Here is a 14,956-nt window from a genome sequence, read left to right on the forward strand (position 1 = left end):
TTGGAGGGTCATGGGATAGGAGGAAATGTCCTATTGTGGATTAAAAACTGGTTGAAGGATAGGAAACAGAGAGTGGGGTTAAATGGGCAGTATTCACAATGGAGAAGGGTAGTTAGTGGGGTTCCTCAGGGGTCCGTGCTAGGACCGCTGCTTTTTAATATATTTATAAATGATTTAGAGATGGGAGTAACTAGCGAGGTAATTAAATTTGCTGATGACACAAAGTTATTCAAAGTCGTTAAATCGCGACAGGATTGTGAAAAATTACAAGAGGACCTTACGAGACTGGGAGACTGGGCGGCTAAATGGCAGATGATGTTTAATGTGAGCAAGTGCAAGGTGATGCATGTGGGAAAAAAGAACCAGAATTATAGCTACGTCATGCAAGGTTCCACGTTAGGAGTTACGGACCAAGAAAGGGATCTGGGTGTCGTCGTCGATAACACACTGAAACCTTCTGCTCAGTGTGCTGCTGCGGCTAAGAAAGCGAATAGAATGTTGGGTATTATTAGGAAAGGTATGGAAAACAGGTGTGAGGATGTTATAATGCCATTGTATCGCTCCATGGTGCGACCGCACCTTGAGTATTGTGTTCAATTCTGGTCGCCGCATCTCAAGAAAGATATAGTAGAATTGGAAAAGGTGCAGCGAAGGGCGACTAAAATGATAGCGGGGATAGGACGACTTCCCTATGAAGAAAGACTAAGGAGGCTAGGGCTATACAGCTTGGAGAAGAGACGGCTGAGGGGAGACATGATAGAGGTATATAAAATAATGAATGGAGTGGAACAGGTGGATGTGAAGCGTCTGTTCACGCTTTCCAAAAATACTAGGACTAGGGGGCATGCGATGAAACTACAGTATAGTAAATTTAAAACAAATCGGAGAAAATTTTTCTTCACCCAACGTGTAATTAAACTCTGGAATTCGTTGCCAGAGAAAGTGGTGAAGGCGGTTAGCTTAGCAGAGTTTAAAAAGGGGTTGGACGGATTCCTAAAGGACAAGTCCATAAACCGCTACTAAACGGACTTGGAAAAATCCAAAATTCCAGGAATAACATGTATAGAATGTTTGTACGTTTGGGAAGCTTGCCAGGTGCCCTTGGCCTGGATTGGCCGCTGTCGTGGACAGGATGCTGGGCTCGATGGACCCTTGGTCTTTTCCCAGTATGGCATTACTTATGTACTTAAAGAAGTTTGCTCTTGTGGGAAACTCCAATTCACTGGATATACAAATGATTAAAGAGTAGTGACCATATGTTGAGAAATTTTGATATGATGAGAAACTACCAGATATATGTCATTTAATTGTGTACTGAAAGAGTATTTTGGAAAAGTGTTTATGGGTGTGTTGGTGAATGAGAGTATGTATGTAGTGATTGATGTATAACAATGGGTTAAGGGAATGGAATTAATTTTAGTAAGGTTATATTAATTCATTAATAAAGTTTATTTTTATAAATGTTAAACGGTTACTAGTGAGTAATTTAACACATGTTAAAAGGTAAAATTATGTTATTTTAATGTTAGTTATCCTTTTAAGTAATAATGAGATGTAACGGATGCAAATGCATGCAAAGCACCTCTCTATTGTACTAATTCAATCATGAAGCTTGCTTTCAACTTCTCAAGCTGCATTATCCATGGAAAAACAACACTAACTGAGCTGGTGTTATTTTTCCTGCCTGAGAGTACTGGGCCATTGACATGTGTTGCCAGATAGCAAAAAATCTCCCAGTCCAATCCGCACCCGAAAGGAGCCCAAAATAGCCCAAGCTCTCTTAGGAGCAGCGGGGGGGGGGGGGGGGGGGGGGGGGGGGAAGAGAGTCAGTCCCACATAGTCACTGACTCACTGCTGACTGCTGCGACAAGCTACACTTGCTCTTCTCCTGCTCCAATCCCACGTGGTCACTGCTTGCCGGTGCTGCTGCATCTTGCAGGGCTGATGATGAGCACCCCCCAGTCCAAACTTCCCCACCCCGTGGACCTCCCAGAACCCCAGTCAGCGCTCCCTTAAAGACTTCACAGCCCCTTGTAAGTCCCCCCCGGTCTACCTCATCAATCCCTGGGGACTAGTGGAACAGGAAGCAGAATAACTGTGTTGTTTATTGCAAGCTGTATTCTTTTAGCTCAGGAGTTACTAACCTACGGTACTGAGTTACCACAGGCTAGTGACTCCCATGATAAATGAACTGTGTATAATACAATATGTGTACAAATGTCTTTGAACTGCTATCTCAGGTCAGCACCTGAGACCATCTCATGAGACACTTTTACAGATGCCTTGTTTACACAAATTGGGGCAATTCTATAACTAGGCACCAAAGATAAGTGCCTAAATGCACATCCTATTTTATATCTGTGGGCCAGGTGGCACTTAGCGCCCTCTAATGTCCATTAGTGCATACTAAACTTTGATACAAAGGCCCCAAGTTTTATTATTTTATTTATTTATGACATTTATATCCCACAATATTCCCACCCAGAGGCAGGCTCAATGTCGCATACAGTAGTCTATTAAGCAAACATTAATTCAAAATACAGTATTCAGAGTCGTGAAAGGGAAAGAGAAATAACAGAGAAGTTATAGAATAGTGCTGAGCACCCAAGTAGCCCTTATGGGCCAGATTCTATATATGGTACCTAAAAACTCCATGCGGAATAAATTTCCGCCTAAGCATATTCTATAAGAGGCACCTGTATTTAGGCACGGTATATAGAATACGCTTAGTTCATATCATGGCGCTTAAAACTACGTGCATTCATTTACCCCAAGGGAAATGTGGCATAAGTGCTGGTGCATTGATTTAGGCGCACTGGGGCATATTCTATAACAGTGCGCTTAAAGTTTGGAACATCCAATCTGGGGGGAAGGGAAAATGTCAGTGTAATGGGTAGGGAATGGTCCAAGAGAAGTGGCCTTCCCTACAGTTTAAGGTTGTATTTCTAGAGTTGAAGTGATTTGGGAAGTAACAGTTGTTCAGCAGGCAAATTGGTGGATCACTGTTTTTGAGACAATTTCCTGCGAAATCGGGATTAGGTTAGGTTGGGTAGAGGGGAGTGGAAGGGAGCGTATTGTTGTTGAAGGCTGACAAAGGCCATGTTGAATGTATGTTCGGTTTCGCAGCATTCTGGATTGGGCATTTGTTGATTTTTAAGGCGGGGGGATGGGGACGGGATTAAAACTGGGAAAAGTTTGTTGGTGACTTCTGGTGGTCTGTCATATGTGTACATATTGTTTTCTGTACTCTTATTGAAATTAATTATGGTAAATTTTGCTCATTTTGCAATGTCATCAATAAAAATGTTAAACTATACAAATTTTGGAACATCCATTTCCCCACCCATAACCAGGCACTTTTTTGGCTGCACACATTAGAATTTATACCTTAGACTATATTTCCCAATCTCCTTATGCCCATCCCTCTATTCTTCTCCTCTCCATCCTTCCTTCTCCTTACCCCTCCCAATTTCTTTTCCTTTTGCTTATCCTAACTTTGTTTGCCTCTACATATCGAACTCTCATATTTATTTATTTATTTATTTATTGCATTTGTATCCCACATTTTCCCACCTTTTTGTGGGTTCAGTGTGGCTTACAATATGAGTTAAATATTGAATATACAATTTGTTACAGATTGGTTATGGATTACATTGTGCAGAGTAATGCGAGACAATCGAGGTGTCGTTAAGGAATGTAACAATGGAACACAAACATTGAAACTTTGGAAGGAAACAATGGGAGCTTAGAGGGCGATAATAAGGCATGAAGACATATGGTATATATCGTTCTGTGAGTAAAGGTATGAGTGATGTGATAATACGGGAATGAGAGTTCAGAGGTGGATGTATGATGCATTAGTGAACAGTAAGTGTGGACTTTATGTGTTTTGGTTCTTTCTGTAAATTTTTTCAAAAAGATGGGTCTTCAATAATCTGCGGAAGGAAGCTTGCTCGTTGATTGTTCTTAAGTTGCGCGGCAGTGTATTCCAAAACTGCGTGCTCATGTGAGAAAAGGTTGACGCGTGTAGCGCTTTGTATTTCAAGCCCTTGCAATTGGGGAAGTGGAGGTTAAGGAAGGTTCGGGATGATCTTTTGGCGTTTCTGGGTGGTAAGTCTATTAACTCAGACATGTAGGCTGGGGCTTCGCCGTGGATGATTTTGTGGACTAATGTGCATACTTTAAAAGTGACGCGTTCCTTGAGTGGAAGCCAGTGCAGTTTCTCTCGTAATGGTTTTGCACTTTCATATTTTGGCTTTCCAAAGATGAGTCTGGCTGCCGTATTCTGGGCTGTTTGAAGTTTCCTCAGTGTTTGTTCTTTGCAACCTGCGTATAGTGAGTTGCAGTAATCCAGATGGCTGAGCACGAGGGATTGCACTAGGCTGCGAAAGACGGATCTTGGGAAGTATGGTCTTATCCTTTTCAGTTTCCACATGCTGTAAAACATCTTTTTAGTTGTGTTGTTAGCGTGAGTTTCGAGCGTTAGATGGCGGTCGATAGTGATTCCAAGGATTTTTAGCGTTTCTGAGATTTGAAGGTTCAGGTTTGGTGTCTTTATAGCGGTGAATTCCTTTGTGTTGTATTGGGAGGTGAGTATCAGGCATTGAGTTTTCTCTGCATTTAATTTCAGACGAAATGCATCTGCCCATGTGTTCATGATGTGTAGGCTTTGATTGATTTCGTTGAAGATTTCGTTAATGTCTTGTTTGAAGGGGATGTATATTGTCACATCATCAGCGTATATATATGGGTTTAGGTTATGGTTTGATAGGAGTTTTGCCAGAGGGTTCATCATTAGGTTGAAAATGGTTGGTGAGAGAGGAGATCCTTGTGGTACTCCACATTCAGGTGTCCATGCCTTAGACGTGGTCGAATTTGATGTGACTTGATACGAACGTTGGGTTAGGAACCCTTCAAACCAATTCAGGACATTTCCTCCAATGCCAAAGTATTCGAGTATGTGTATTAGGATTCCGTGGTCAACCATATCGAAGGCACTTGACGTGTCAAATTGTAGGAGGAGTATGTTGTTGCCAGTCGCAATTATTTGTTTAAATCTAGTCATAAGGGTGACTAATACTGTTTCTGTGCTATGATTCGACCGGAATCCTGATTGGGCGTCATGCAGTACTGAGTGTTTGTTTAGATAGTTTGTGAGTTGTTTGGTTACCATTCCTTCAGTTATTTTGGTTATTAGTGGTATTGATGCTACTGGCCTGTAGTTGGTTATTTCACTCGTGCTTTTCTTTGTATCTTTAGGAATTGGGGTAAGTAAGATTTTTCCTTTTTCTTTTGGGAAAAGTCCGTTTTGTAGCATGAAGTTCACATAGTTCGTTAGGTCTATTATGAATTGTCGAGGAGCAGATTTCATGAGGTTATTTGGGCACGTGTCTAGTTTGCAGTGGGATTTGGCATATCTTTTGAGGGTTTCAGAGATGAGGTCTACTGATAGTATTTCGAATTCGGTCCATGTTCTGTCTGCTGGGTATGTTCCTTCTTCTGGGTCTAGACAATCTAAAAGTGTGGCGTACTCAATAGGGCTAGCAGGTATTTTGAGTCGTAGTTGTATAATTTTCTCCTTGAAGTATTTCGCAAGGTTGTCCACATCTGGTACATCTTTGCCGTTGTTTGTAACTGGTGTGGTGTCTAGCAGTTTGTTCACAAGGTTGAAGAGTTTATGTGTGTCTTTGTAGTTTGGTCCTATTATTGTTTTGTAATGTAGTCTTTTGGTCTGTTTTATGGTGTATTTGTATTTTCTCCGAAGTAATTTCCATGCGTTTAGTGTTTGTTCATCTTTCTTTTTGTTCCATTCTCGTTCTAGTTTCCTGACTTGTGTTTTAAGTTTTTTCAGTTCTTCGGTGAACCATGGATTTGTTTTTTACCTGTGTGATGTTTTGGTTTGGATTGGGGCGATTTTGTCTAATGTTGTTGTACATAGATCGTCCCATTCTTGGAGGAATTGGATGGTGTCAGCGTTTGTTGACCATTCGTTCTGGTAGATCTGTTGCCAGAATATTGTGGGGTCTATTTTTCCTCTCGTTGTGTATGTTGTTCGCTCCTGTTTATTGATTGTGTTTATGTGTGTTTTTCGCCAGCAGAGAGAGACATTTGCTTTATGGTGGTCTGACCATAATGTAGGTGTCCATCTTGTGTCAGTGAGTATGATAGTTGAATCCGGTTCGAATTTGTTTATTATGATATCAAGTGTGTGTCCTTTTTTGTGTGTTGGTTGCGTGTTGGGTACTTGCAGGTCCCAGAGTTTTTGGAATTCTTTGCATTCTCATGTGCTTGGTGAGGTGTCATCTTCTAGGTGTAGGTTGATGTCTCCTAGTATGAGGATGTTTGAGGCAGACACGCAGGAGTTCGAGATGAAATCCATGAGTTGTACTTGGGAGTCTTGCCATTTTCCTGGTGGCCTGTAGAATAGGATTGTGTTGAGGTGTCCTATTAGGTTTGGATGATTAATTCTTGTCGATGCAATTTCACAATTACTACGTTTACTACAACTTGTAATACTCTCCTTCACGACTCTGTAATTGTATTTACTATGTAAGCCGCATTGAGCCTGCAATGTGTGGGAAAGCGCGGGGTACAACTGTAATAAATAAATAAATAAATAAATAAATAAATTTAGGTGCATGGTGTGAGTTGTGTGTGCAAATTCTAATAATTGCTTGTTAAGACCTGTTATCAAAACTGATTATTTATTTATTTGGATTTTGCTCACACCTTTTTCAATAGGTAGCTCAAGGGGAGTTACATTCAGGTACAGTGGGTATTTCCCTGTCCCTGGAGGACTCACAATCTAATTTTGTACCTGAGGCAATGGAGGGTTAAGTGACTTGCCCAAGATCACAAGGAGCAGCAGTGGGATTTGAACTAGTCACCTCTGAATGTCAAGACTGGTGCTCTAACCACTAGGCCACTCCATATATCATAGACTTAATAGTAGCTTGTTAAGCCAATTAACTTATGCACATTGTTATAAAATCCGCTTGGATTTCTACGTGGAAAACTGAACACGCTGTATAGAATCCGGGGATTTGCATGTGCAAGTGTACGTTCATGCACATAACATGCTAGTATTCAACCATTTTAGCACGCAAATGACACATTTATGCACTAAAGTTGTAGTACGAGGGGGATTGTGACTAATGCATTCCAGGTCCAGAGCCTTTTCTGTGAACGCTCGTTTACGACTAGTTTTACAAAGACAAATTGCTTGAGTTGTTTTTTTTTTTTAAATGAGAAAAAAAATACTGAAAACCAATTTCATTTCATCCACTTGAGGGAGACATGCCCTGAAAAGTGAAGGCTGTGTAGCTCTGTGCGTGCTAATGAAGATGGGATGTTATTGATTGTGTTACTTCTCATATGCAGCTATTGAACTGTAGTGGTTCTTGTTGAAACGCAAACCGTCTTCTGCGTTTCTCTCTGGTAAGTGGTCTGAGATGTAAGACCTTCCATGAGAACTCATTTTTGTATCAGTCTGTAAAGACTTGGAATTTCTTCCTGCAGGAAATATGATATATGATCTTTGGTTTCATAAAATGTTGAAATCTTACTTATTTAGGGATCATTTTACAAAGGCGGGCTGAAAAATGGGCTGCGGTAGTGTAGGCACACGTTTTGGGCACGCACAGATCCATTTTTCAGCGCGCCTGTAAAAAGGGCCTTTTTATAATTTTTTTCCAAAAATGGACATGTGGCAAATCCAGAATTGGTGCGCTTCCATTTTGGGTCTGAGACCTTACTGCCAACCATTGACTTAGCGGGAAGGTCTCTCGCGTTAACCGTGCAGTAATCGCCTGCACGTGTCATGTTGGAGTTACCGCCTGATTCTCGGAGTGCACCGGAAAATAAAATATATTTTCTGGCGTGTGTAGCGGACCGCTTAAAAAATGAAATTACCGCACGGTCCATATGATAGCCGGGCGGTAACTCTGCACTGGTGCACATTGGGTGCACGTAGGCACCTACACAGCTTAGTAAAAGGGCCCCTTAGAGAATATCTTATTTTGTATGTTTGAGCTATATTGTTTTGTACATACACTTATATTATTGTGTATCATCCCAATTGTGGATTTTGATTGGTTTTATTATGTATTCATGCTCCAAACCCTGATCTGAGGATATAGCGGGCTATAAGAACATAACATAACAGTTTCACTCTGGGTGGTAGTAGGAAGTAATGGATATGATTTAATTAACTGCCCTGCTGTGCTTGATTTATTTATTAGAAGCTTATATACCACCATACTGGCTAAATGTTATTTAAAATGGTTTGCAATAATATTCTGTAAATTGTTGGTACCAGACTTTCCTGTTGGCAGTGCTATTATTGATAGTGTTTTTATTATTGTGTGATTGTGATCTGCTATGAACTGGCTTCTGGTAGAAAAAGCAGAATCTAAGTATTAAATTGGCTTGGTCCTGTCTTTTATTATATTTGGTCTTGTGCCTGTCGTAATTGGTTTATAGCTTCAGCTGTGTTTTAATATTTTGTAAACTGTCATGATGTCCCATGAATGATTGGTTCACTAGAAATACTCGTAAAAAAGTTGAATTTACATTTATGATCTGTCCTAGTAGTTTAGAACTCTACTCGTTAGTTCACCGCTTTAGAAGTTTTTAGCTATGTATTACTGAAGCTGGAATGTATTGTAATTATTGGAACTATTTTTCATTTTTATTTTGTTTATATTCTGATGCAAATGATGTAAACGACATTGTGTTTTTATGGAAGTTATGTATGATTGTTGTACACTGGCTTAGATGAGTCTTGAAAGGTGGTCTAGAATAATAATATAGTCACTGTGAACAGATAGATCTTTCTGTCTACCTAGTCTCCCTCATTTTCCCTACTTATTGTGTCAGGACAGACTCTACTCATGCTGTACTCATTTCTTTCTGTATTTGAAGCATTACATTTATCTTTTTACTATCAGGCTCTGCCCTAATAGCCTTAGGTCTTATTGCTGCTTCCTCTCACTCCGTTTCCCATTCTGATAGTCATATTTATAGTACATGCACTGTTGTACCTTCATGTAGCTGAAGGCAGGATGCAGCTGCCCAGGGTCCTTTCTGTGGCATCTCTCAGGTTGGTCACTAGGTGGTACTGTAAGAGCAGTGTTTGGATCTCCCTCTTATCCTTCCGCTTCCCCCACTCGAGGGTCCATTCAGGGCTTGATGCACAAAACTTACCGGGCTAGCATCATGTGTTTTTGACCGACTCCAGCTGCTTGAGTGAGCATGGTTTTTAGCGAGTCATGCACAAAGGGGCTAAGTGAGCTTTTTACCATTTGTGGCAGCATACAATGAGAATTGTAGGCAAACGAGCTGTTCAGTATTCAAATGTGCATTCTGAGGAATGCATAGCCCTTTCCAAGCAATGCACAGAAAGGACCGCCTTCCTTTACCGGGGGAAATTTTATGGGAGGTCTGGAGCAGTCGTAATTTTCATCAAGTAGTTTGCTTCAACAATACCAACCACCTTTGCAATGTAACCTCTTTGCTCTTCACTTTCAGTGAACAAGATGAGGAGGCAACTGTATACAGAACTTGGCAAAACCCTTACTTGCGGGTGCTCTACTGCAGTTCATCCATCTACCACCCCGAGAAGTTGGGGGAATCCATTTGTGCACTTTTTTGCAGGCTTAGCACTCACAGCTTGCTATAATAATCCTTCACACATTGAAAAGCAAATTAGCAGTGCAGCCCCTGACAGATGCAGGCTTCTCACGTTCTCTGCTTGCCTCCCCTCCCCCCACCGACCCTTTCCAGAGTTTGAGAGCTGCGATTGGTTCAGTTGTGTGTTGGGAAAACTCCCCCCCTTTTTTTCTCCTCTGGGGATTGGTAGGGGTGAGCTCCTGGGCTGGAACAAAACAAATGTTGCCGTGGAGCCATGCTTAGCCATTCGGGGCAAACGCATATGGGGACTTTTGTGCATCAGTCCCTCAGTGCTTCTCAGTTAGGTCTCAGATATTGTACATGACATAGTTCACATTACATTATATATCAAGACTTATATTCCAGTCACCTATCCAATTCAATGCAGATTACAAAATTATATTAAATTCCTGGCCAATACCAGAATAAACAATATTAAAAATATCAGCAAACATAGATCATAAGAAAATCAATCTACTTTGAACAGAAAAGACTTTTTATAGAAAGAAACTTTTGAAATAAAAGTGTCTTCAAAACATTCCTAAATATAAGATAATTTGACTGAAAACACAAAGAAACTGGTAATAAATTCCAGATTGCAGAAGCTTGATACGAAACTGATGATGTCAGAAAACCATGTTTAGCTGCTTTTAGAGTCAGAAAACTGAGTAACATTTGATTACGTAGCGCATAAAATTGACCACTTGCTGTCAACTCTATGAGGGAGGGGAATCAGATATGATGGAACTTGTCCATATAAGGTTTTAAATATAATGATACATGCTTTAAATTTAACCCTTGCCTCAGTGGCGTTCCTAGGGGGGGCTGACACCCGGGGCGGATCGCCGATGCACCACGCCCCCCGGATGCAGCGTGACACCCCCGCAAAAGAAACCCCCCCCGGTGCACGCCACTGGGGGGGGGTGCTGCGTGCGCCTGTCCTCCGTTTGTTCCATGCTTCTTCTCTGCCCTGGAACAGGAAGTAATGACCGGAGGACAGGCGCACGCGGCACCCCCCAGCGTCGTGCACCCAGGGCGGACCGCACCCACCGGCCCCCCCTAGGAACGCCACTGCCTTGCCTCTATTGGTAGCCAATGAAGTTTTAGCAGCAACGGGGAAGCTCTGTCAACGACAACCACCAAATATAAGTTGGGCTGCAGTGTTCTGAATAACCTGTAATCTATGAAAAAGATATTTTGTACAACCTATGTATATCACATTACAGTAATCAACATATGCAAGTATGAGGGTCTGAACAAAGATCTGAAGAAACTATTTCAACTCGTAAATAAGTTACTAGACACCACCTCTGTCACCACAACCAACACAGACATCCCACCCGCAGACAAACTGGCTACCTACTTTAACGAAAAAATAACAAAATTACGCAGCACTCTTCCTCATCACAACACAGACATCGAAAACTTCTTCGACGACCCAGCTGACCGCATCTCGTCAACATTTAATCTACTCACCACTGAATCAGTTACACAAGCGATTCATAGGTTCGCCAATACCCACTGCAAACTGGACATATGTCCCAGTCATCTACTTAAATCTGCCCCCGGCCGCTTCATAGAAGACTTCACATCCCACCTAAACTTCATACTACAACAAGGTTTCTTCCCCGAGGAATATGGTAACATCCTACTTACCCCTATACCAAAAGACACTAAGAAAAACACAAACGATCTCACCAACTACCTCCCAGTTGCATCCATCCCTCTAGTAGTAAAATTGATGGAGAACTTGGTGACCAAACAGCTTACGGAATACATGGACAAGTTCTCAATATTACACGACTCACAATCAGGATTCTGCTCCCACCATAGTACTGAAACTGTCCTAGTCACTCTCCTGGCCAAGTTCAAGCAGGAAATAGCCACAGGTAAAAGCATACTTCTCCTCCAATTCGACATGTCGAGTGCATTCGACATGGTAAACCACAGTATACTACTAAGATTCCTTGGCCACTTCGGGATTGATGGAAATGTACTTAATTGGATCAAGGGCTTTCTAACCACCAGAACATACCAAGTAAAATCAAATTCAAACATATCACCACCATGGAAAGCAGCCTGCGGAGTACCTCAAGGATCATCATTATCACCAATACTCTTCAACAGTCCTTATCCAATCGAGGCCTCAACCCGTTCATCTATACAGATGATGTTACAATCTACATTCCCTTCAGACATGCCTTGACAGAAATAACCAATGAAATCAATGATGGCCTGAACATCATGGACTCTTGGGCAAACTCATTCCAATTGAAACTGAACACTGAAAAAACACACTGCCTCATCCTCTCATCTCAACATAACAAGTACAAACCCGCAACCATAAACATCCCAGGACACACCCTCCCTACCTCAGACAGCCTAAAAATACTCGGCGTCACAATCGACCGCAACCTTACTCTCGAGAGCCAAGTAAACACCGCAATAAAGAAAATGTTCTATTCAATGTGGAAACTCAAGCAAATAAAACCTTTCTTCCCGAGGGAAACTTTTTGAAACCTAATACAATCAATGGTCCTAAGCCATGCAGATTACTGCAATGGAATCTATGTGGGATGTAAAGGACAACTCACAAAAAAACTCCAGACCGCCCAAAACACAGCAGCCAGACTGATATATGGTAAAACACGATTTGAAAGTGCTAAACCCCTTCGAGAAAAGCTGCACTGGCTCCCAATCAAAGAACGGATCATCTTCAAAATCTGCACTTTGGTCCACAAAATTGTCTATGGTGTAGTCCCAGGATACATGACAGACCTCATACCTAAACCTACATTACCCAAATTGCAAAGGACTTAAATACAAAACAACTTACACATCCAGCTTCTCCTACATAAGCGCACAACTTTGGAATGAACTCCCAAAAGCTGTGAAAACAATCCATGACCACCTAAACTTCAGGAAATCTCTAAAAACCCACCTCTTCAAAAAGGCCTATCCCACCGATCCAACTTAAATCCCCCACACCCAGCAGCACAGCATAACCAATGATTGTACTGGACAGCTTACAATCTTCATTCCCTTGGCCCTCATGACGCCTGATTCACACCTACCTCATTTGACCACAATATAACCTTGTATTTGTTATCAACCGAATTGGCAAACGCCTTTACAGTACTATGTAAGCCACATTGAGCCTGCAAATAGGTGGGGAAATGTAACAAATAAATAAATAAACAAACATAGATTCCTCAAAATACTTCCTGATAGCTCTCAACTTCTTAAGCAGCAGAGGGACAGAGGCTTGGGGCCAGATTCTATATAAGGCACCTAAAAAATCAATGCGGTAAACATTTTCGCCTAAGCGTATTCTATAAGCAACACCTAGATTTAGACGCGGTATATAGAATACGCTTAGTTGATATTCCAGCACCTAAAACTATATGCCTCCATTTACACCATTGAAAATGTGATATAAATCCCTGCACATAGATTTACACGCACTGCGCCATATTCTATAACTATGTGTGTAAATTTGGGAACAGCCACGGAATGCCCATTTCCCCACCCATAGCCACATCCCCAGGGGTGTAGCCACGGGTGGTCCCAGGCCCACCCATTTAAGCCCGAGGCTTACCCAGGAATGGTGCACCCCGACCACCAATGATCCTTTCCCTCCACTCCCATCCTGTCCCACGGATCTGGCACTTCTCTTTTTTCCTCCCTGCTTCTGCCTCGGCAGTGGCGTTCCTAAGGGGGGGGGGTAGGTTCAGTCCGCCCCGGGTGCATGCCGCTGGGGGGGGGGGGGGTGCCGCGCGTGCCTGTCCTCCGTTGTTCCATGCTTCTTCTCTGCCCCGGAACAGGTTACTTCCTGTTCTGGGGCAGAGAAGAAGCATGGAACAACAGCATGGCGTGCACCCGGGGGGGGTCCTTCACGGGGGAGTGTCCTTTCATCGGGGGGGGGGGTCCGCGCTGCATCCGGGGGGCGCTGCACCCAGGGGGCGGGGCGCATCAGCGATCCGCCCCGGGTGTCAGCTCCCCTAGGAATGCCACTGTGCCTCGGTGCTTCCAACTCGCAGCATTGGCGCTACCCGGTATCAATTCACACATACACAGGCCGGCTCTGGTGTTCTCTCTGCTGTGTAACACCCTATCTGATGCAACTTCCTATTTAAGACAGGATGCGGCAGAGAGAACTCCGGAGCTACTGCGAGCCTATGTGTGTGTGAATCGCTGCTGGGTAGCACCAATGCTGTAAGACTTAAGTTGCAAACACTACAGCAGAAGTAGGGAGGAAAAAAGTGCAGAGGTGCCGGACCGGGGGCTGGAGGTGGGGAAAGGAGAAAAGTGCTGGACTGTTGGTGTCCCTTTTGAACTGCGTGCATTAGAATTTAGGCGCAGTTCATTACAGAATACGCTTAGCGAGTTGTGTGCATAAATTCTAATTATTGTCAATTAATGTTCATAACAAACTTAGATTGTGAGCCCTCCAAGGACAACAAAATACCCAGTGCACTTGAATGTAACTCACCTTGAGCTACTACTGAAAAGGTGTGAGAAAAATCTAGAATAAATATTACTTGTTAAGTGTTGTTTTCAATGCTAATTAGCTTGTTAAGCCAATTAAGTTACACGTATTGTTATAGAATACGCCTGGATTTTGGTGCGGATCTCTATGCTATATTAGAATCCAGGGGTTGATGGGTAAGTTATTTATTTGGACTTAGTTCATTCCTTTTTCAGTGGTGGCTCAAGTTGAGTTACATTCAGATATACTAAGTATTGCCCTGTCCCTAGAGGGCTTACATTTAAGGGGGCTTTTATCAAACTGCGGTAAAAAGTGGCATTAGCACGTCCTTACGGTAGGGCTTAATTTTCCCATTAATGGCCATGCACCAATTTTCCCATTAGCTCATGGCAATCCATGTGTGAACACTTATCACCACTTATTTACATACCATGTAAATGAATTTATCTTGTTGGGCAGACTGGATGGACTGTACAGGTCTTTATCTGCTGTCATTTACTATGTTACTATGTTATTTTATAGGTAGTAGGGACTGACACGCTAAACTTGCGCTATCAGCACACAGCAATGCTGACGTGCTAACCAATTTGCATAGACACACCCACTCTCCCCCCCCCCCCCAGATATGTCCCCTCCGCAAAAAAATGTAAAAAATATTTTAGAGCGCAGTTTGTCCGTGCACATTCAAAAATTACCATGGGACAACTCAGCAGTAGCTGAAAAGGTAAGCGAAAAAAGGTTAGCCTTCATAAGTTACAAGATGACATAGAAAGAGGAAGACAGGTACAAATACCTAGG

The sequence above is a fragment of the Microcaecilia unicolor genome, chromosome 1 (assembly GCF_901765095.1).
Source record: "Microcaecilia unicolor chromosome 1, aMicUni1.1, whole genome shotgun sequence".
Lineage (NCBI taxonomy): Eukaryota > Metazoa > Chordata > Amphibia > Gymnophiona > Siphonopidae > Microcaecilia > Microcaecilia unicolor.